Genomic DNA, 22,983 nt, shown 5'->3' on the forward strand with positions numbered 1-22,983 from the left:
GGTTACAAATATAAGATGGTCACTGATAAACCCAGTAAGGAATTCAGGAGAAACCTCTACTCAAGAGTGTTGAGAATGTACAATTTGCCATCACCTGGAGTGGTTGAGGTGAATAGAGGAGGTGCATTTAAGGGGAACATACATGGGAGAGAAATGAATAGAAGGATATATTGATAGAGTGAGTTGAAGTAAATGGAGTGGTAGAAGAGGCATGAGGGCCAAATACCCCGTTTCTGCACAGTTAAGTTCTGTGCAATTCTTTCATTGTTGGTCTATTGCCCATCCTGCACTGTCTGAAAGAGTGAAGGGACCTGCCAACTGGATCGCTTTAAGGCCATCTGCTTTCGTGTGAGATTTCCACGGACTTCCCACTTTCAGTCTTATTCCAGAGAAAGATGAAGTACTGAGTCATAGTGCTGCTCCGTTATAAACTCTGGCCCTCTTCAGGGACGGAGGTCGGGAGCAAGACGGGCTTCGAGGTTTAGAAAGGAACGCGGTTTTTGCAACAGAGATTATTCGAACGAGTTTTATCAGGGGCTCAGAGCTGTACAACGCCAAGACTAGGAAAGTAAGCTTGTGCTCAAGTTCAAATCATTCGATGCTCGCATATTTCAATCGGGAGCTTTGCTCTTGTTTTTAGCAAAGCTAGACCCAAGAACAACCAGCACCCCCTCCCCAACTTTCAGTACTGTGCAACTGAACTGGCAGAATCCAAATAACAAGCGTCTTTCTCTCTTGAGCTTATTGAGTGGAACAGTTACCCTGCAAGCGCTTAAAACATGCACCTTCAGTCAGTATTTTGCTTTGATTCCTTTTCTGTGTGTTATGTTAAAATGCCAACAATGTTGTTTTCCTTTGAGCTGCAAACGATTTGTGACCTCGAATGACTTTCACGAGGTTGTGGGGATGCAGCGAGTACAAGAAACAAAACCTACTTCACCTATTGCCTCCTTCCATGTAAGCCTCCATAGGTTTTATTTCTGGCTGACTGAAAGGCTTCCAAACTACATATGCAAGACATTCAAGGAGGGATAGAAAAAAAAAAGGCGGTCATTGCCAAGTTGACGAAACCGGCCACGTTTTCTCCAGGATGAATAAAAGAATATTCAGAGAAGGAGCCAACTTTTTAACTACCTACCACATGAATACATCTGTCTCTCTCTCGCTCTCTCTCACTCCTCTGTCTAGTGCGGATGCTATCTAAAAGATATGATTAAGATTTAAGTGAGAGGTTAGAAGGGGGAAGGTTAGGTTTTGTGCAACAGAAAGAGGTGAATATACATATCTCAGGCTGCATCCAAAATGTGTTTGCAATTAAGCCCCAGCCTACTGGCGGCACGGGGCTGACGTCAGCGCCTGGCTGGTCCAGCCCAGGGGAGCCGAGTTTCAGAGAGTTCAGTACAGGAGAGAGAGGAGAGGAGCGCAGTGTGGGCGCAGAGAGAGCGAGAGGAGCGCAGTATAGGTGCAGAGAGAGAGAGAGAAGCGCAGTATAGGCGCAGACAGAGCGAGAGGAGCGCAGTATAGGCGCAGAGAGAGCGAGAGGAGCGCAAGTGTGGGCACAAAGACAGACCGGGAAAGAGAGCGCAGTGTGGGCGCAGAGAGAGACCGGGAGCGCAGTGTGGGCGCAAAGAGAAGAGAGACCAGGAAAAAGAGAGCAGTGTAGGCACAGAGAGAGACCGGGAAAGAGAGTGCAGTGTGGGCGCAGAGGGAGAGAGAGAGACCGGGAAAGAGACCGCAGTGTGGCCGCAGAGAGAGAAAGAGGGGCGCAGTATAGGCGCAAAGAGGAGCGCATTGTAGGCGCAGAGAGAGCGAGATCGGGAAAGAGAACGCAGTGGGAGCGGAGAGAGCAGGAAAACAGCACAGTGGAGAGAGAGACGGAAAACGGAGCGGACCCACTGACTACTTAACGGAACAATAAGACGGACACCTCCTATAGAGCCAGAGAGAGTTAGCAGAGCTGGCATTTGCTTCAAGAAGACTGTGAAGGGGGGAATAACCCCAGCAACAATTATTAAAAATAGACAATTCTCTCTCTCTCCTTGTGCGTGAAGATGGTCCTATTTCTCCACGGGGTTACACTGAGGCTGCAGAGTTTCTTGCAGGATTGAAAGGATTATATTTACTGTCAAGTGTTCTCATTAAACAGACGAAACTTTTCCTGTTGCTCTTCCTGCAGCCACTCGAGTGAGAGCGACAGAGCGCAAGACACCAGGTAGGTGTTCCAGCCTCCATATCTTTCTATTCTGATATCTGTTGATGTATATTTCAATTATTGACTGCCTGGTTGTGTTATGTAATTGATTCCATTTACTCCAGCAACAACTTATGGTGCCAAAGTTAACTGGGTTTCTTGTCATCTTTGTTTTAATTTTCTTTTAAATGTGGCTGTAATTCGGGCAAGTTTTCACTTGAGTTTGTGAAATAGTGTCCATTTTAATTTTTTTTGTGATAATTTCAACCAGCAGATTTGCAGTGAGGATTTGGACAATGGGGTTAATGCAGGGCTGGGTGTTGAGGGTGCTTAGTGGGTTTAACATGCACACAACTGGACTGACTAAGCTGAACTGTGTAACTGGGCTATTGGAATTCATTTTTGGTTTTGTTCCACTTCCTTTCAGCCTCTCAACAACTTTCAAAGTGAAGTTTTGTGTCCAGTCGAAATAAAATGCCTGCGGAGACTGGTGTCTGAGTTGGGCTTAAAGAGCGAAGTGGAACAGGGCCAATTACATTGAGAGTAGGGGAGGTGGGTGGCGGGGGCGTGGAGGTGGTGAATGCATCCTATAAACTATCCTCCCCAGGTTTATCACTGAGTGGGGAATAAGTACAGCAGGAGGCCATTCAGCCCTTCCAGCCTATTCTACTATTCAGTTAGATCACAGCTGATCTGTACCTCAATTCCATTTGACTGCCTTTTGGTTTCCTATCCCTTAATACATTGAACTTGGAGCACAGGAGCAGGCCTTCGGGGCCGGCTGTTCAGTGCTGTTTTTTGTGCTGTCAGGAGTCACCTTCTAATCTACATCATCTAACCGTGACACACAATCACAGAATGAGTACACCACAGAAGGAGGCCATTTGACCCTATGTCTGGGCTAGCTGTCCGACGGAGCAATTCACCCACTGCTCTCCCCTACCCCCGCCTTCCCTCTTAGCCCTACACATTCTTCCTTTTTGGATATTAATCAAGTTCTCCTTTGAATGCCTCAGTTGAATCTGCCTCCACCACACTCTCAGGCAGTGCATTCCAGATCCTACCCACTTGCTGTGTGAAGAAGTTTCTTCTCATGTCGCCATTGCTTTTTTCGGCCAATTATCTTAAATCGGTGTTCTCAATCTTGTCCTCGATGCTTCCACCAATGGGAACAGTTTCTCTCCATCTACTCTCTCCAGACCCCTCATGATTTTGAATACCTCTATCAAATCTCCTCTTAACCACCTCTTCTCACAACTTCTCCAATCTATCCACATAATTGAAGTTCCTCATCCCTGGACCCATTCTCGTGAATCTTTTTTGCACTCTCCCTATTTCCTTCACATCCTTCCTAAAGTATCGTGCCCAGAACTGGATATGATATTCCAGCTGAGGCCTAACCACTGGTTTCTACAGGTTTAACAAACTTTCTTGCTTTTGTACTCTATGCTTCTATTTATAAAGCCCAGGATACTGTTTGCTTTATTAACCATGCTCTCTCAACCTGTCCTGCTACCTCAATGATTTATGCACATATGCACCCGGGTCCCTCTGCTCCATCACCATCTTCTAGAATTATACCCTTTATTTTATATTGCCTCTCTGTGTTCTTCCTACCAAAATGAACCACTTCACACTTCTCTGCATTAAATTCTGTCTGTTGCTTTTGTGCCCATTCCACCAACTCGTCTAGTCCTTTTGAAGTTCTACACTATACTCCTCACAATCCACAATACTTCCAAATTTTGTATCATGGGCAAATTTTGAAGTTGTGCCCTGTACGTCTAGGTGATTAATATGTCAGTGACCGAAATCTATCATTCTCAGTATTGAAATTTCCAATTGATTTCCAGCCTTAGCAGTTGTTTTGAGAGACCACTGCAGTTTTGCACTACCCTTTGGGTAAGAAGTGCTTCCTGATTAACTTGTTTTTGGAACAGGGGTGTGATGCATTGGAGCCACTAACTTGGAAAGTTCACCTGTAAAGGGTGCAAGGGTTTTATCGAGTCTTCCCCTTGTCGCCTCTGAATGATTAATTAGATGAGGAGTTAGTCATCACTTGCTGGGTTCACACATCAAAGCCCAATCTCATCACGTTTAATTCACTACTTCTCCAACAGAAAAATAGTGCCATCCTTGTGCATTAGCGGAGTGCTGCATTAATGTGTAGAACCGCTGGGCTTGTATCGGTTTCTCCACAGTTGCTGCATTCTTTGGTTTTGTGAAAGGGGCAATTCAGTCCTTGACTTTTATGGGATGTAGGCAAACACGGGTTCATACAGCATTGCACTGCACTTGTGTTAGATTGTAAAACCGGGACATTGCTCACTGCCTTTTGCATCCACTTTCAATGCTACAGCTCTGGGATAGTGTGGTATTTTCTGCCTTCTCCCCCCTCTGTTCATACTTCAAGAATGTCCCAAGTGCTTTACCCTGGTTTAAATATTCTTAACAATACTTTTGTGGAGTCTTGCAGGTCACATTTGTGAAGTTGAAATTGGGGACAGGGGAATGAAAATATGGCACATTAATATTAATTTTCCATGCATTCTTACAGCAGTACTATCCTTTAAATTTTTTGACAAATTGCTTCATGTTTGAGAGAGGTGCATACGCACGCACATACACGCACATACATGCATGCACATGCATACACATGCACACACTGTCCCAGTGACCTGTTTTGATGAGATTGAAACTGTCTCAGCAAATATTTTGTCCAGCATTGTTTGAAGATTTAAAATTTGCCTTACACTTGTCCATTTTTATGATCAGATTCAAGACATCAAGAAAAAAACAATTAACTGTTTAGTTACATTCTGCTTTGAATTTAATAACTAGTTTATTCTTTTAAATGCATGATGCAGCTGCTTACAGTCATACAATGCTGGCTCTCAATCCAAGATTGTAGTGACCATACTCTTATGTCTATCCATTCAGAGATGATGTTATGGCATTCATTTTCCATAGATAATAAGCAGTCCTGGTTCCCTGTAAACTTCAAAAATTAATTCATAGATCCTTAGCATGATACAGCATTGGTGAAGGCCATTTGGCCCAGTGTGCTAGTGCTAGCTCTTTGAAAGTGCTACCCAATTTGTCGCACTCCCTCCTGTTTTTTTCCCCACAGCCCTGTATATTTTTTAGTCCCCTTTGAAAAGTATTAATCCAATTTCACTTTGGAAAGTTACTGTCGAATCTGCTTCCACTACCCTTTCAGGCAGTGCATTCCAGGAATTGGATGAGATGTTTAAATTTGTGACCATTGAATCTTGAGGATGCCATTTTATTAATTGCAAGATTTTGAGTGTTAAATTTTGGATCTAATTGACTGGTTATATGGGAATTGTGAATATAGGTGTTTGTAAAAAAATTGACATTGGGTGAGGGAAAAGTAAATTTAATTTAACATCAATAGAGATGGATGAAAGGCAGCTATCCGGTGTTGTAACCCCCAGAATCGGATAGGTACAGTATGGTTTCTATTTGTAGCTTGAGATGGTGTATTTTTTTTGTTAATCCGTTTCCCGTCGTGTGACAGTTCTTTGGTTTGTGATTTGAGTTCTGATCTCAGCTGGAACACTGGTAGATGGTGACCACATGTAAGATAGTCCTTTTCCCCTCTTTTCCTTTCTCTATTGGCATCTATCTTGTTTAACCCCTTCTCTTGTCAAATACAGGATGTTTAAGTCAAAGGCCAAAAGTTGCGCAAAAAAAACTATGTTATGTGGCAAAAATTTTGTAGAAATTCCATTCAGAATTACAACAAATATATGTAGTTGTGGACAGGATCTAAGCCATTCCTTGAGGCACGAAGTGTTAATGATCTCTTAAGCATACGGTGCTTAATCTTTCCTTGGAGAATGAGGCATGTTGAGTAGTGCTGCCTCAGTGATAAACACTGTTGTACGGAGCATGCATACATAGACAAGAGTTTAACCTGGTTGAGGCAACTATGTGTAGGTTAAACCTGGCTTCTGATATATGTTTTACCTGCTTTTATCAGCTTTCTGAACAGAGGAATCAAAATTTGGGTTACAGCTTGTCATTATGATGACCTTGAATTCCAGTGCAACCAGCACAATATTTTGTGATGTCATTAGTCAGGGCAGGTCTCGTAAATGGCCGACAATTCTGCTTCTCCTGCTACTTATTCTGTAAATGTGAAGGAAAATAAGGCGGAGAAAACGCTTGGATTTCTCGAACACCTTTGACGTCTCGAGGGCAACTGAAACCATTTCAGGGAAAATAATATACACTGTTCACTGTTGTCATGTAGAGAAGCACAGCAAGATCCCATGAAAAGCAAGGAGAGAAACGACCTGATGACATTATTTTGTGGATGTTGTATGAGGTCTTGATGTTGAGCCTCCCTTCTTATTTTGAACAGAGGCCATGGGTTCTTCTATACCCACCTGAGGGGGTAGACACAGCTTCAGTTTAACATCTTTTCTTTTTCTTGTGCCAAGTGGTGCATGAGGCACATGCTTAGATCTGTTTCCATAGCTAGATTTTCCTGGAATATGTTGCTAGCCCAGAGGTGCCACTCTGCATCAAGCATGGCTGACCAGGAAACTCCTCCACTTTTACTGGCTGGCATAGTGGAAGGATTTGGCCATGTTATGAATGGACCTGCCACAGTCACCAAGTCCTGAAGTAGGACTTGAACTCAGAGCTTCTGACTCAGAAGCAGGGAAACAACCCACAATCCACTGTGCCACAGAATCTCTTCCTTAGTTTATCACCTCATCTAAATGTCATCACCTCTGACAGTTCAGCACTCCTTTGGTACTGCCCTGAAGTGCCAGCCTGGATTGTGTGCTCAAATATCTGGAGTGGGGCTTGAACCTGCAACCTGCTGATTCAGAAGTGAGAGTGCTACCCATTGAGCTAAAGCTGATGTATTAAGCAGCTGCCTATACTATATCAAGGAATTTTTGATTTAGAGAAGGTTGATTTAGCCAGACTTCCCACTTTAACCCAGATGGAGTCCAGCATTACTGGTTAGGTTGCTATTTTAAAAAAGCTGCTGGCTGAGGTCTGACTACCTCTCCATTGCCACAGCCATGGTGATGGGGTATCGGACAACAGCAACTTGTGAGGGGATCCAGAATTGGGTTTGGCGGTTCTCGATTTTGAGTGGCTGGTGATCATTTGAAAATCCACAAGAAAATAATCTGACAGAACCAAAATAACATCTCAGATTCCTTTGTACAGGATGCACTGCAGCAATCCATAAAGGCTGTTCTGGCAGCACGCCCAAACCTGTGAGCTCTGGCATTGGGAAGGACAAGGGCAGCAGTGTGCAAGGAAGCACCCCCACCTCCAAGTTTCACACCATCCTGACTTTTAAAAACTTCATTCACGTGATGTGGGCTTTGCTGGCTGGGCCAGTATTTATTAGCCATCCCTAATTGCCCTTGAGAAGGTGGTGTTGAGCTGCCTTCTTGAACCTCTGCAGTCCATGTGGTGTAGGTACACCCACACTGCTGTTAGGGAGGGAGTTCCAGGATTTTGAGCCAGCGACAGTGAAGGAATGGCAATATATTTCCAAGTCAGGATGATGAGTGACTTGGAGGGGAACTTCCAGGTGGTGGTGTTCCCATCTATCTGCTGCCCTTGCCCTTCTAGATGGTAGTGGTCGTGGTTTTGGAAGGTGCTGTCAAAGGATCCTTGGTGAATTCCTACAGTTCATCTTGTAGATGGTACACACTGCTGCTACTGTGTGTCAGTGGTGGAGGGAGTGAGTGTTTGTGGATGTGGTGCCAATCAGGCAGGCTGCTTTGTTCTCGATGGGTCAAGCTTCTTGAGTGTTGTGGGAGCTGCACTCATCCAGGCAAGTGGAGAGTATTCCATCATACTCCTGACTTGTGCCTTGTAGATGGTGGACAGGCTTCGGGGAGTCGGGAGGTGAGATACTCGTTGCATGATTCCTAGCGTCTGTCCTGCTCTTGTAGCCAAAGTATTTGTATGGCTAGCCCAGTTCAGTTTCTGGTCAATGGTAACCCCCAGGATGTTGTTAGTGGGGGATTCAGTGATAATGCATTGAACACCAAGGGACGATGGTTGGACTCTCTCTTGTTGGAGATTGTCATTGCCTGACACTTGTGTGGCGCGAATGTTACTTGCCACTTGTCAGCCCAAGCCTGCATATTGTCCAGGTCTTGCTGCATTTGGACGTGGACTGCTTCAGTATCTGAGGAGTCGTGAGTGGTGCTGAACATTGTGCAATCATCAGCGAACACCCCCACTTCTGACCTTAATGATAGAAGGAAGGTCATTGATATAGTAGCTGAAGATAGTTGGGCTGAGGAACTCCTTGCAGTTGATGCCCTGGAGCTGAGAAGACTGACCTCCAACAACCACAACCATCTTCCTTTGTGCTAGGTATGACTCCAACCAGTGGAGAGTTTTCCCCCTGATTCCCATTGACTCCAGTTTTGCTAGGGCTCCTTGATGCCACACTCTGTTAAATGCTGCCTTGATGTCAAGGGTAGTCACTCTCACCACACCTCGGGAGTTCGGCTCTTTTGTCCATGTTTAAACCAAGGCTGTAATGAGGTCAGGAGCTGAGTGGCCCAGGCGGAACCCAAACTGGGCCCCAGTGAGCAGGTTATTGCTAAGCAAGTGCCGTTTGATAGCACTGTTGACATAAATTCTTGTTCCTCCATGATGGCTGGGTCAAAATCTTGGAACCCCTACTTAATAGGGCTGTGAGATTTCCTACATGGACTACAGAGATTCAAGGAGAATGTCCTTTAAGAGCTGTTCAAGGGAATTGGGGATGGATGATAAATGTCTGCCCTGCCAGTGACACCCAGGTCCCGACAATTGATAATGCAATTTTTAAACTTGGGTGTGCTGGTTCAAGGAACACAGAAAGTTAGCATGCAGGTACAGCAAGTATTTAGGAAGGCAAATGGTGGGTTGCCTTTATTGTAAGGGGATTGGAGTACAAGAATAAAGAAGTCTTGCTACAATTGTACAGAGTTTTGGTGAGACCACAGCTGGAGTACTTTTGTGCAGTTTTGGCCTCCATATTTAAAGAAGGACATACATGCATTGGAGGTGGTACAGCGAAGGTTCATTAAATTGGTCACTGGAATGAGGGGGTTGACCTATGATGAGAGGCTGAGTAAATTGCGCTTAAATTCTCTGGAGCTTAGAAGAATGAGAGGTGATCTTGTTGAAACCTACAACATTCTGAAGATGTTTGATAGGGTGGACGCTGAGAGATTGTTTCCATTGGTCGGGGAATCTAAAACACGGAGACACAGTCTCAGGATTAGGGGCAGATCGTTTGGGACTGAGATGAAGAGAAATTTCTTCACTCAGGTGGTTGTGAATCTTTGGAATTCTCTATCCACAGGGTTGTGGATGCTCCATTGTCGAATACATTTATGGCTGGGATAGACAGGTTTTTGGTCTCTTAGAATTAAGGGATATATGGAACGGGCAGGAAAATGGGGCTAAAGCCAAAGGTCAGCCACGATTGTATTGAATGGGGGAGCAGGCGCGATGGGCTGTATGGTCTACTCCTGCTCCTATTTCTTATGTTATTAAAATCTCCGATTTTGATTCCTTGAACTGGAAACTGAATGAGCGACATCAATGAATGAACATTTTGACGTGAGCATATTTGTGATATCATCATGTGTGTGGAAGAGTTGTAGCAAGCTTGTGTGTGATAATGGTGTGGTTTTATACAATAACTTGTGTGTCCAAAACTTGGGGAGTTTGTTTTAGTCAGCTGGCCTGTATTTTTGAGCTGCGTGGCAAATACAGTTCTGATGTAAATATATAATAAATAGTAATTCAGAGCGCACGGGAAATGATAGCTTTCTATAAATCAATGGCACGCTTTAATTTTATGCTTTTTGGCAGAGTCATTCTGTTGGAAAAATGACAGCTGTAATTTTTGCTTGGATAATAAGTACTTTGTAATGTAGTTGTATGAAATGCATCATTGTAGTCAGCTGAAACTGCTGTACATTGGCCTCGAATATTTATGTTTTACTTTAAGTTTCGCCTGTCATTCTCTAGAAAATGATTTGCATGACAATATTTTATCATTCAAGTGGTGGAATTAATTGAGATTGTAGAACTATCTTAATTTTAACTAGCTGGGCTAGTCTCTCCCATTGTACCTTTTCTACTTTTCTCTCCCAATTGCCCTTCTCTTTATTCTTTCATGGGATATGGGTATTGCTAGCAAGCCCAACATTTGTTGTTAGGAGAGGGCAGTTAAGAGTCAGCCATGTTGCTGTGGATCTGGAGTCACATGTAGGCCAGACCAGGTAAGGATGGCACCTAAAAGGCATTAGTGAACCAGATGGGTTTTTACAACAATCATTGATAACGACCATGAAACTATTACTGAGACCAGCTTTTATATTCCAGGTTTTTTAAAAGTAACTGAATTCAGATTCCATCATGGGATTTGAACCCATGTCCCCAGAGCATTAGCCTGGGCCTCCAAATTACTGGTTCAGTGACATTACCATTACACCACCTACTCACCCATCATAGGGCCTGCTCCCTTGTAGATGCTGACTTGTGGGGAGGCAAGTTGTAGTAGGTCACTGCCCATGTGGGCAGACTTTGAGCTTAGGTATTTGAGTACGAAAAGGATAGTCAATTCCTAGAGACTCCGTGAGGAACCATCTGTTGCCCACATGTGTATGGTTCACAATAATGGTCGTGATCACTGGAGCACTGACTGTCTTTACTGATTTGACCTATTTTCATGTTACATGTAGAAGGATCTCTTAAAGATTTTAAAAAAAAACAGGACACTTGAAGATTTTAGTTTTAGTGCTAAATAAACACTGGATAAAAATCAATGTTCGGGGGTGGGGGTGGTGGGTGGGGAGGTCAGGACAGGGTGTGAATAGGCACCATAAACCTGGCTAAATTCAGAAAAAATCAATAAAAAGCCACTTTTAACCAACTGATGCTCAAAATTAAATTATTGAAAATTACATGCGCACCACTTTTGTTGGAGTTGCCATCAGATTCTCATTTAAATCATAGTTTCCTTTTAAATTTAGAAGTAAATTTGAAAGAAAATGCACGTGTACTGTTGTGTTTTAAGCCATTTCGCCACCATTACGATGGGATAATTGTTGGAGGTTACATATGGGGGAATTGGTGTAAATTTGCTTTTTAGTAACCAATGCCTGGATGCAAATGACCTGTGTTAGCTTTGATAACTCTGTGCTTGTCAATCAAAAGCAATCAGTGTCGTTATTTTATCAGGGAGTGGGAGTTCTCGTTCAACACCTAACTAGGAGTGATAGACGGACATATTCTGCAGTCTAAAGGACACAGCTCTCTGAAATATCTGAGGAAGATCCTGGTCTTTTCTTTTTCCGGGGTGGGGTGGGGGTTAAAAAAACAAGAAGCTGTGCATTCTTGCTCTATTTTCTTGATGAGAATTCGACGTAGTCTCCAGCATGCAGAAAAAATTAGTGAATTTTGCGGGGTGTTGGTGGGTGGTGGTGTTGAGGTGGTTCCCCTCAAAATTGAGAGGAAATCCCTTTCGCTACACGGATTCACCGCTTGTGGGACAGAAGGAAATTCTCGGCGTCAATTAGTTTAAAACTTGATTTTAAATGAGCTGGGTTCATGAAAAGAGTCTGAAGCGGCGGCCGAGTGATCTGTAGCAGAAGAAAAATGGTTTATTTCTCTCCGTGGAAGCTTCAGAACTGAATCCAGATGTATTGTAGCGATCAGGCGTGGCAGTCAAATGATGCAGTTCGATGTTGGAAAGGGAAATGTTCACTTTAAAAGCAAACAAACTTGCAGTAAACAAGAGCACAAAGAAACCTGGTTTCTGATGCAGGCGTAGCATCAGATAACTGTGCCAGTCCAGGTATCAGGGTGGGGGAGTAGGGGTGGGGAGAGAGGAGATCTACACTGTACCTGTTAGCCGGCCTTTCATTTCCTGAAGTAATCCCTTGTTCTGGCTCCAGTTGAAGAAAAGCTGGAACTCTCGATTCACTGTGTCTGCTTAAACTGGCGCTTGTAGGTTTGGTTCTGTTGGTATTCATTTGGATTTCATCCTAATCAAGGCTCTCGTAATCTGAAAACCACATGGCACAGCCAACAGCAAATGCTTTGTGCAAAAAGTTTTACTTTCCCTACAAGCCTGTTTGGGGCACAGTTAAATCGCATCCGGTCCTCTTTGCTCAAAAAAACCTGGAACAGATGTTTCTTAGGCTGCCTGTAAGTGCCATTCAGCATAAAATGCATGAAATGCAACATGAGCCTGTGAAGACATAATTAACAGTGCCTTGAAACATTAAAGGTGAAGACTGCAGTGGATCTTGATGAAGTACAGTTGTAAATGCTTGTGTTGCCGGGACAGTGGGCTTCTGACGAGCGTTGGTTCACTTAGAAAATGTTGGGACAAACGATATCAATCTTTGGACTTTGGAGCGACCGTTACGGCCCTCATTAATTGTTGAGTCAACAAAGTTAATGGTTGTGTTTTTACTTGTTTGCAGTGGGATTGGATTCAGTTGGGAACAACTGCTGGCATTTAGCAGCAGACTCACTGTGTTCTAGTTCACCAGCCACAGGTTATCTATCTTTCATTCATTAGTGAGATACACATGTTAGTTTCCTTTCTGCCCTGAGTTTTTGCCTTTAAAGCAGGATCATGAGGTAAAAATCGAAACAAAAGCACAATAAATCAACGTTGACACTTGTATACCCGGTCAAACATTCATACTTTGCCTTGAAGTCCCCTTATCCGTGCCTTTGCCACCATTAGACTTGACCATTCTAAAGCTCTTCTGTTGGCCTCCCATCTTTCACCCTACATAAACTGGCAATTCTCTGAAGCTTTGCTGCCTGTATCATAACTCGCACCAAGTTCTGTTCCTCCCTTACCCCTGTGCTTGCTGACCGACATTAGATTGTGGCCTGGCAATGCCTCGAGTTTAAAAATCGCATTCTTGTTTTCAAATCCCTCCAAAGCCTTGTTCCTTTCTAATAATATCACCATCTTCAACACCTCTTTGTCCTTTTGTCTGTGACATCTTTTAGTTATCTCCACCTATCACTGGCCCTTTATCCAGCTCTACTTGTCCTTCCCTCCCTTAAACCAGCTTATATTTCACCTCTCTTCTATTTTTACTTAGTTCTGTTGAAGGGTCATTTGGACTCGAAACGTTAACTGTGTTCCTCTCTGCTGATGCTGCCAGACCTGCTGAGTTTTTCCAGGTATTTTTGTTTTTGTCTTGTTCCTTTCTATCACTTTACCCATCTCTTGCTCGCCGAAGTCTCTACGCTGCCCCAATTATGGACCTCTTGCACATCCCCGGTTTTCACATCTGCACCATTGGTGGCTCTGCCCTCAGCTGTCTGGGCTTTAAACTCTGGAACTTGCTCCCTTAAGCTCTCAGCTTCTCTCCTCCTTTAAGGTGCTACTTAATACCCACCTCTTCGATCAATGTTTTGGCTATCTGGTGCAACATCTCTTTCAGTGTTAAGTTTTTGCTACATTTAGGACACTTTTTTTATAAATGAAAATTCTTGTTCTGAATGCACTAGTTCTAGTGGAATGATGAGCTAAGGTGTGGTAAAACGCTGGTTACCTCCGTTGCTGAAGGTGGACAGAAGTAATGTTTTTGTCCCTGTTTGTTAGTCTGTTTGTCTGTAAACAATATATCTCAAACACAAATGGACACGTTTCAACCAAACTTGGTACACCGACATGTTCTGGCCTAAAGAAGAATGGATCCCGATCCTGGAATCCTTTAAAGGCTCCAATAACATTGGGATATAGGGCAAATTGACTTTCTTTTTATAATGATGTGTGTTGTTTTATTTAAAATGTTGGATTGTTTTAGAATGTTGTGGGTTGTCTCAGTTGCTGTAGTGGAATTTGCCTCAGCTGTCAAAATGTAAGCAGAGTTTTCAGAGCAGGTTGTTGGATGTGGATTGGCCTGAAACCACCTGAGTGAGATGGAACCTCTTAATAAAAAGATTTATTTTGAGCTTTGTAGTTACAGAGCATCAACTAGACTGGGAAAAGCCTCAAGAAAGAGCTGAAGAATTGTAATAAATCATCACAAGGGGCTTCACAGGACCACTCTCAAACAAAATTTGACACCGAGCAACATGTTAGGACTGGCAGCCAAAATCTTGGGTTTTAGGAGGAGAGAGAGGGGGAGAGGTTTAGGGAGGGAATTCCAGAGTTAAGGGCCTGGGTAGTTGAAGGCATAGCAACCAATAGTGGAATGATTAAAATAGGCTATGTGCAAGAGGCCAGCATTGGAGGATCTCAGTTGGGTCTGAGTGTTTTTAGGGCTGGAGGAGATTTGAGAGATAGGGAAGGGTGAGACCCTGGTGAGGGTTTGAAAACAGAGTATTTTCAAGTCGAGCCAATGCCGGACTCGGAACCAGTATAGATCAGCAAGCACAGGGTGTGATGGGTGAACAGGACTTGAAATCACATTTTCAATTCTCGAAATAGCACCTCTGAGCTTAAAAAAAATGCACGTTGGACAATAAGAAAAGTCTTGGTCTAGATTTTTCTCCCCTTCCTGGTCCTGCATGGAAACATTCAAAATGTTGATAGACTCTGAGAACAACATGGCGAGTCTGTCATTTACTGCATAACAGCTATTGGCTATATTGACAATGGATAGTTGGAGAAGGCATCAGCACACCCTGTTGTGGACAATTTATAAACTTCCTTCAGCCAACTAGTTGTTTTCTAGAAGCTACCGGGTGGCTGACTGGGCTTTTCCACATAATTTCTGCCCATGTTATGACACAGTTTTAAACACCTGGAACAAGGAGACTGTAGTAATTATGGTTCTATTTAGTGTGTAATGTACCTTTAATAATAATGCTTGTTAAGGAAGATCACATGATCTGTAGTAATCAATAGGAGAGCAGCGCGGGCTCCCTCATCAGTCAGTGTAGAGATAGAGTTGGAGTTGAAAGCAAACGTGTAGTTGCTGCTGAGTATATTGTAAATAAACTTAATGTTTCCACCCAAGAAGTGTCTGCAGAACAGCTCTTATCATTAATAGTACAACTTGGCCACCCGACAGCAAAGAATCAAAATTTATTCCAGCTTCTCTGTTGCAATGGTGACTATGTGAAATTATTATGTAATTTTATAAATTTTCGTTTTGATCTTGCTGTTTTACCCTGTGGTATTTGGAATTTTACAAAATCCCAAAAGCTACAGTTAAAAGCTTTTACACAAAAAAAAATTCTTATTTTTCTAATGTTCTTATTTAGACGAATGTGCAGAGGAGCAGCCTTTTCAATATCCGCAATATCACACTCTGTTTCTCCCCCCTATCTAACAGCAGAATGTACGCTTTGCAGACACATGGGGTTTCTATGATTGGTTTCTCTATCTCCTCACCCCTCCTTCCCTCAACCCTCCCCACCCCAACCTCCACCTCCCGGCCACCCACCACCAAAGATGATGCTCTACCATGTTGGACCCATTGAAAAGTGCTGAAATGGATCCTGCTGGAAAGAACTGGGTGAAAGAAAAGTACTGCAAATGCTGCAAATCTGAAATAAAAAGGAAAAATGCTGGAAATACTCAGCAGGTCTAGCAGCTTCTGTGGAGAGAGAAACGGAATTCACGTTAATTCTGTATGACTCTTCACAGATGCTGCCAGACCTGTTGAGTTTTTTCCCAGCGTTTTTCTTGTTTTTATTATTGGAAAGAGCTGGGATTTGAATTATGGACCAAGTGTGGGGAAAAAAAAAGAAGAAAGACTTGCTTTTATATCGAGCCTTCCACATCCTTATGATGTTCCAAAGCACTTTACAACCAATGCAACACTTTTTGGAAGAGGAAATGCAGATGCCAATTTGTACACAGCAAGATCCCAAAAAGAGCAATGTGATAACGTGTAGGTAATCTATTTTAGTGATGTTGCTTCAGGAGACTCTCCAGGGCAACGGTTTTCGGGATGATGGCCTATTTCTGATCTATTGTAGATTTAGTATTTGCAAATGTTGTTGGTAAATTCTATCTGTGACATTCATTTTTCCTTATAACACTTTCTCTGGCTGGCATTAGCATCTTTCTTCTGTAGTTTGTTGAATATTCGACAGGAATTGCACATAGAAATAAAGTCACCAGTAGCCAATGCAACATGATGTTATTCATCTCTTTTATAAAGTCTGTATTTAATCTTCCGTCTACCTTGCCTGTTTCCTAAATTAATAATACCTCATCAAGCTGATGTTCAGATTTACTTGATTCAGCTGTTTAGTACAGACATTTGGAGAAGGGAGGTCATTATTCCTGACCACAGGTTGAGTTTAATTGCTGTTTAATATGTCGTCTTTGCAATGATGATTGAATAAATACACTTTCTGCAGATCGCCATTTGAAGTCACCAATGCACGCCCATTGAGGGAAAAGCGAAAATGTGGTTGAGATTAAAATGGGTTAACCTGATCCAGTCAAGGGAATTATTTCTGGGGCGCGGGTTGAGAGTTTGCAGCACACTGGCTGACTTAATAATAGTCCACATAGCAGAGAAATGTTAACAGACCTGAGCTGGTGGGACTGAGACTAGCTTGATGGAACCTTTGATGTATGCACAGAGTTACATCATTTGCTTTCTCACGGGTGTGCAGGTTTTTTTTTGCTGTAGCAGGGCTGCTTCAGTAGACATTTTGTGTTCGTTTTAAAGCACAAATCCCTTCCCTGTGAGGAGAAATACATGGCTTCATGTTGGCACCTATATGACTTTTTTTTTTCCTTTTTATTCTTTCACGGGATGTGCGTGTCTCTGACAAAACCAGCATTTGTTGCCCATCCCTAATTGCCCTTGAGCTGAGTGGCTTACTAGGTCATTTCAGAGGGCAGTCAAGAGTCAACTACATCGCTGTGGGTCTGGAGTCACATGTAGGCCATACCAGGTAAGGGTGGCAGATTTCCCTTCCCTAAAGGACACTAGTGAGCCAGATGGGTTTTACAGCAATTGATAGTTTCATGGCCATCATTACTGAGACTAGATTTTTAACTGAATTTAAATCCCCCCAGCTGCTGTGGTGGGTTTTGGACCCATTTCCCCAGGCCCATTTGCCTGGGCCTCTGGATTACTGGTCCTGTGACATTACCACCATACATCTGTCTCCCTCCCAATTAAGTTCAATCTTAATGGTGTGGGCAAGGGGTGGAGATGCACTGTACGGAGAAACATGGGTAGGGCCATGTAGCACAGCACTGTGCGATATCTATGGCTCTTGATGTTCTTGGCCGGTTACTGGTTTTTACTGGCGTCTGTCTTCTCGCTCTATGGTACCAATGCTAATGTAATCTACAGAGCAGTGCCCGAGGTTAACAGCAGTTTTGTTGGTCAATAACCTAGCTGACCACTGATCGACTAAAATAGAAAGTGACAGAACTGCACTTGGCAGCTGCAGTCCAGAACTCCAAACAAAATAGTGCTCCAGAATTGATGAAATATTTCACCTCATTCACAAGGTCAGGGCTGTTCGTTTGAATGGACAGATCAGACCTTTTGATACCAAACCCCAGTCCCTTGCTCTCCTGTCCCACCCGCCTCTCTCTTCATCCCTTCCCCCCAACCCCCTACTCCCCCCTCTCTCCTTTCTCTTTCTCCTTTCTCTTTCTCTCTCTCTCTTTCTCCTTCTCTCTCTCTCTCTCTCTCCTTTCTCTTTCTCCTTCTCTCTCTCTCTCTCTCTCCTTTCTCTTTCTCCTCTCTCTCTCTCCTTTCTCTTTCTCCTCTCTCTCTCTCTCTCCTTCTCTCTCTCTCTCTCTCTCCTTTCTCTCTCTCTCTCTCTCTCCTTTCTCTTTCTCTCTCTCTCCTCTTTCCCTTTCTCTCTCCTCTCCTCTCTCTCCTCTTTCCCTTTCTCCCCTTTCTCTCTCTCTCTCCTCTCCTCTCTCTCCTTTCTCTCTCTCTCTCCCTCTCCTCTCTCTCCTTTCTCTCTCTCTCTCCCTCTCCTCTCTCTCCTTTCTCTCTCTCTCTCCCTCTCCTCTCTCTCCTTTCTCTCTCTCTCTCTCTCTTTCTCTCTCTCTTTCTCTCTCTCTCTCTCTCCTCTTTCTCTCTCTCTCTCTCTCTCCTATTTCTCTCTCTCTCTCTCTCCTCTTTCTCTCTCTGTCTCTCTCTCCTCTTTCTCTCTCTCTCTCTCTCTCTCCTCTTTCCCTTTCTCTCTCTCTCTCTCTCTCTCCTCTTTCCCTTTCTCTCTCTCTCTCTCTCTCTCCTCTTTCCCTTTCTCTCTCTCTCTCTCTCTCTCCTCTTTCCCTTTCTCTCTCTCTCTCTCTCTCTCCTCTTTCCCTTTCTCTCTCTCTCTCTCTCTCTCCTCTTTCCCTTTCTCTCTCTCTCTCCTCTTTCCCTTTCTCTCTCCTCTCCTCTCTCTCCTCTTTCCCTTTCTCTCCTTTCTCTCTCTCTCTTTCCCTTTCTCTCCTTTCTCTCTCTCTCTCCTCTTTCCCTTTCTCTCCTTTCTCTCTCTCTCTCCTCTCCTCTCTCTCCTTTCTCTCTCTCTCTCCTCTCCTCTCTCTCCTTTCTCTCTCTCTCTCCTCTCCTCTCTCTCCTTTCTCTCTCTCTCTCCTCTCCTTTCTCTCCTTTCTCTCTCTCTCTCCTCTCTCTCTCCTTTCTCTCTCTCTCTCCTCTCCTCTCTCTCCTTTCTCTCTCTCTCCTCTCCTCTCTCTCCTTTCTCTCTCTCTCCTCTCCTCTCTCTCCTTTCTCTCTCTCTCTCCTCTCCTCTCTCTCCTTTCTCTCTCTCTCCTCTCCTCTCTCTCCTTTCTCTCTCTCTCTCCTCTCCTCTCTCTCCTTTCTCTCTCTCTCTCCTCTCCTCTCTCTCCTTTCTCTCTCTCTCTCCTCTCCTCTCTCTCTCTCCTCTCTCTCCTTTCTCTCTCTCTCTCTCTCTCCTCTCTCTCCTTTCTCTCTCTCTCTCTCCTCTCTCTCCTTTCTCTCTCTCGCTCTCCTCTCTCTCCTTTCTCTTTCTCTCTCTCTCACACCCATTTAGCTCTGAGAATGAATTATGATGGGATATTCGGTAAGTGAACAAAGACATGGTCATTTCAAAAGTATTTTTATCACATGTTCTGCAGCATTTACAGTGTGAATTCATTGACTCTAAGCTGTTCACGCATCTTTAAAACACTGAGCCACAAACCTCTGGTTTGTGGGCAAGCATGACTCTTATTTCCCCTGAAGATCTGGCATGTGCTGGGTATGATTCCATGGGCACCTTCCTCTCTAATGGCTCACCGCAACGACCCCTTCTTCCTCTGTGAGCCTCGGTGCTGAGAATTGGCAGGTTGTCAAACTACACAGCCCAGCCTGATGTCGTGTCTTCTTCCAGTTTTCACACAGGAGACATTGGTCAGGAGTGAATTTGAGCTGATTTTGCTCAAGAAGCCAGTCAGTGCCTTTTGAACTACAGACTTCCCTTTGATTGAAAGAGCACTTCCGAAATAACGTTACGATGTAAAGATCCCGATCCTCGTTCCACCTTTTTTCTTTATTCTTTCATTGGACGTGGACATACACCACCTCAGTGAGTTGTTTAATTGTCCACCATCATTCAATACTGAATGTGGCAGAGCTGTAGAGCTGAGATCTGATCCGTTGGTTGTGGAATCACTTAGCTCTGTCTTTCACTTACTGCTTATGCTGTTTGACATGCAAGTAGTCTTGTGTTGTAGCTTCACCAGGTTGACACCTCGTTTTTAAGGTATACCTGATCTGCTCCTGGCGTGGCCTCTTGCACTCTTTATTGAACCAGGGTTGATCCCCAGGTTTGGTGGTAATGGTACAGTGGGGTATATGTCAGGCCATGAGGTTACAGATTGTGTTTGAGTACAATTCTGCTGCTGCTGATGACCCACAGCGCCTCATGGATGCCCAGTCTTGAGTTGCTAGATCTGTTTGAAATCTATCCCATTTAGCACGGTGGTAGTGCCACACAACACGATGGAGGGTATCTTGAATGTGAAGACGGGACTTCATCTCCACAATGACTGTGTGGTGGTCACTCCTAATGGTACTGTGATGGACAGATGCATCTGCGGCAGGCAGGTTGGTGAGGATGAGGTCCTGTATTTTTTTACTACCTTTTTGGTTCCCTCACCACCTGCCGCAGACCCAGTCTAGCAGCTATGTCACTTAGGACTCGGCCAGCTCGGTCAGTAGTGGTGCTACTGAGCCACTCTTGGTGATGGATCTTGAAGTCTTCAACCAGAGTACATTCTGCACCCTTGCCACCCTCAGTACTTCCTCTAAGTGGTGTTTAACATGGAGGAGCACTGATTCATCAGCTGAGGGAGGGCGGTATGTGGTAATCAGCAGGAGGTTTCCTTGCGATGTTGGACCTGATGCCATGAGACTTCATGGTGTCCGGATTCCATGTTGAGTACTCCCAGGGCAACTCCCTTCCGACTATACCACTGTGCCACCACCTTTGTTGGGTCTGACAGGACATACCCAGAGATGACGATGGTGGTGCCTGGGACATTACCTGTAAGATATGATTCCATGAGGATGACTATGTCAGACTGTTGCTTGACTAGCCTGTGAGACAACTCTTCCAATTTTGGCACTAGCCCCCAGATGTTAGTCAGGAGGACTTTGCAGGGTCGACAGGGCCGAGATTGCCATTGTTGTTTCCGATGCCAGGTGGTCTGTCCGGTTTCATTCCTTTTTTGTGACTTTGTATCGGTTTGATAGAACTGTGTGGCTTGCTCGGCCATTTCAGAGGGCATGTAAGAGTCAACCACGTTACTGCGGGTCTGGAGTCACATGTAGGCCAGACCAGGCAAAGATGGTCAGATTTCCTTCCCTGAATAGCATTAGTGAACCAGATGGGTTTTGACAACAATCAAGAATGGTTTCATGGTCGTCATTAGACTTTTAATTCCAGATTTGTTTTATTTAATTCAAATTCCATCATATGCCATGGCAGGATTCGAACCCGGGTCCCCAGGGCATTACCCTGGGTCTCTAGTTAAGGATTTGGGGAAGGAAATCTGCCATCCTTGCCTGATCTGGCTTACATGTGACTCCAGACCCACAGCAATGTGGTTGACTCTTAACTGCCCTCTGAAATGGCCTAGCAAGCCACTCAGTTCAAGGGTAATTAGGAATGGGCAACAAATACTGGCCTTGCTAGTGATGCCCACATCTCATGAAAGAATAAAAAAAACATGCCTGAGCCTTGCTGTGCTGACCTCTCACCTGCTGGTCCGTGCTGCCCAATGGCATACTTCCATCATTGTTGGGTATTGTGATCTCTTTAGTCCATAGCTCCATCTTACTTGACACCTGCTATGATAACTTTGGGAATGCTTCAGGCACAGTACGTTTAAGTGTTGAGCACTGTTTTGAGCTGTGTTGTGTAATGTATGGTTGTCTTAATATTACCGATTCCAGTCTGCACTATGTAAGTGGGCAAATTGCCGTCAACAGAAATCAATAATGTTTAAGACCTGTTTCTCAGAAGGGATTCCCTAGTATATCATTGTGCTGACTGGGCATAGTTTGACACTCTACTTGGCTTCTTTTGCTGCTGTCAGTCCTCAACCTGACTAGCTAAATCTTCAGTTAAGGGGAAATAGTCGGTTAACTATATTACAAACAACAGCTGTCAGACTACCTACACTTGGGAGACAAGGCTCCCAGCACTTGGTTATAAAGCCCTTCAAGCCAGTTGTTAACTTGTATTTTGCATTGAAATGATGGATGATTAAGTTCTATATTTCAATATTTAACTAATTTGTGATTAAAATGTTTTTAATGGCACATACTTTTGCTGAGCAACACAAATTCAGAATTTTCTTTCCTAACAACTTGGCTCTTTTGCTTCTCTGAGTCACGCTCTTCATCCAATTTGCTTGAGTCACAAAGCTGTAGATTTGTGTAACTAGAAATTACATGGAAATTACATGCTGCATATTTTAGCCACTTGTCCCTATTGCAAAGTAAATTTCTGTAGCAGGTGGGAGTCAAGTAAGATGGAGCCATGTGCTAAATCAGATGCATTGTTGGCTTTGTCATTGAGAATCATATAGAATTACATTGAATTTTCAGGTCGTTTAGCCTGGTTAGTTGTGCTGGGGTCCATGCTCCACATGAATGTCATCTCACCCTATCAATATCCATCTATTCCTTTCTCCCTCATGTACGTATCTAGCTTCCTCTTAAAGGAGCTCGTTCTATTCCCCTCAAACACTCCTATGTGAAAACAAGTTTCACACTGTCACTTACTCAGTGGGCGAAGCAGTTCAGTTGTTTTCCACAACCACTTCCAATTGTATAGTCCCTTTTCAATGTAGTGAAAAATCCCAACAGCTTCACAGAACAAAAACAGAATTACCTGGAAAAACTCAGCAGGTCTGGCAGCATCGGTGGAGAAGAAATCAGTTAACGTTTCGAGTCCTCATGACCCTTCGGCAGAACTGAAGCCTTATACTTCACAGAAGCCTTAACAAATAAAACCTGAAGCCAAGCCACATAAGGATTATTAGGGCAGATGACCAAACAGCTTGGCCAAAGAAATAGATTTTAAGGAGTGTCCAAAAGGAGAGGCGGAGGGGGTTCGGGAGGGAATTCTGATCTTGGGGTCTTGGCAAAATATATTCAAACTATCATTTAAAATACAGAACAAAACTTAATCCGTGGAGCGCCATGGTAACAAAGTCAGTATACGCCAAAGTACACAAATGTTCTATCAATTTTAGTCCATGTTTATAAACAATAATATAGAAGCTTTTTATGAAACGCTTTGATTCCCGTATGTATTTAGTGAATGGCTTACTATCTTAAAGCCCA

The 22,983-nt window shown here is 43.8% G+C and overlaps 1 protein-coding gene across 3 annotated transcripts in view; it reads left to right on the top strand.

Moving 5' to 3' along the window:
- Nucleotides 1–464: 464 nt before the first annotated feature.
- LOC144667674 (lysophosphatidic acid receptor 1) overlaps nt 465–22,983 on the top strand; it is a 121,364-nt gene continuing 98,845 nt past the window's right edge. The window contains exons 1-3 of one of the 3 annotated variants that reach the window (XM_078529137.1): nt 466–1,462; nt 1,494–1,586; nt 1,618–2,212. The gene's annotated coding sequence lies outside the window, so the exon portion shown is untranslated. Of the gene's footprint in view, nt 1,587–1,617; nt 2,213–22,983 lie in introns of all 3 variants that reach the window. The other 2 variants (XM_078529144.1, XM_078529132.1) reach the window with 2 other exon arrangements.

The sequence above is a fragment of the Cetorhinus maximus genome, chromosome 2, assembly GCF_964194155.1.
Source record: "Cetorhinus maximus chromosome 2, sCetMax3.hap1.1, whole genome shotgun sequence".
Lineage (NCBI taxonomy): Eukaryota > Metazoa > Chordata > Chondrichthyes > Lamniformes > Cetorhinidae > Cetorhinus > Cetorhinus maximus.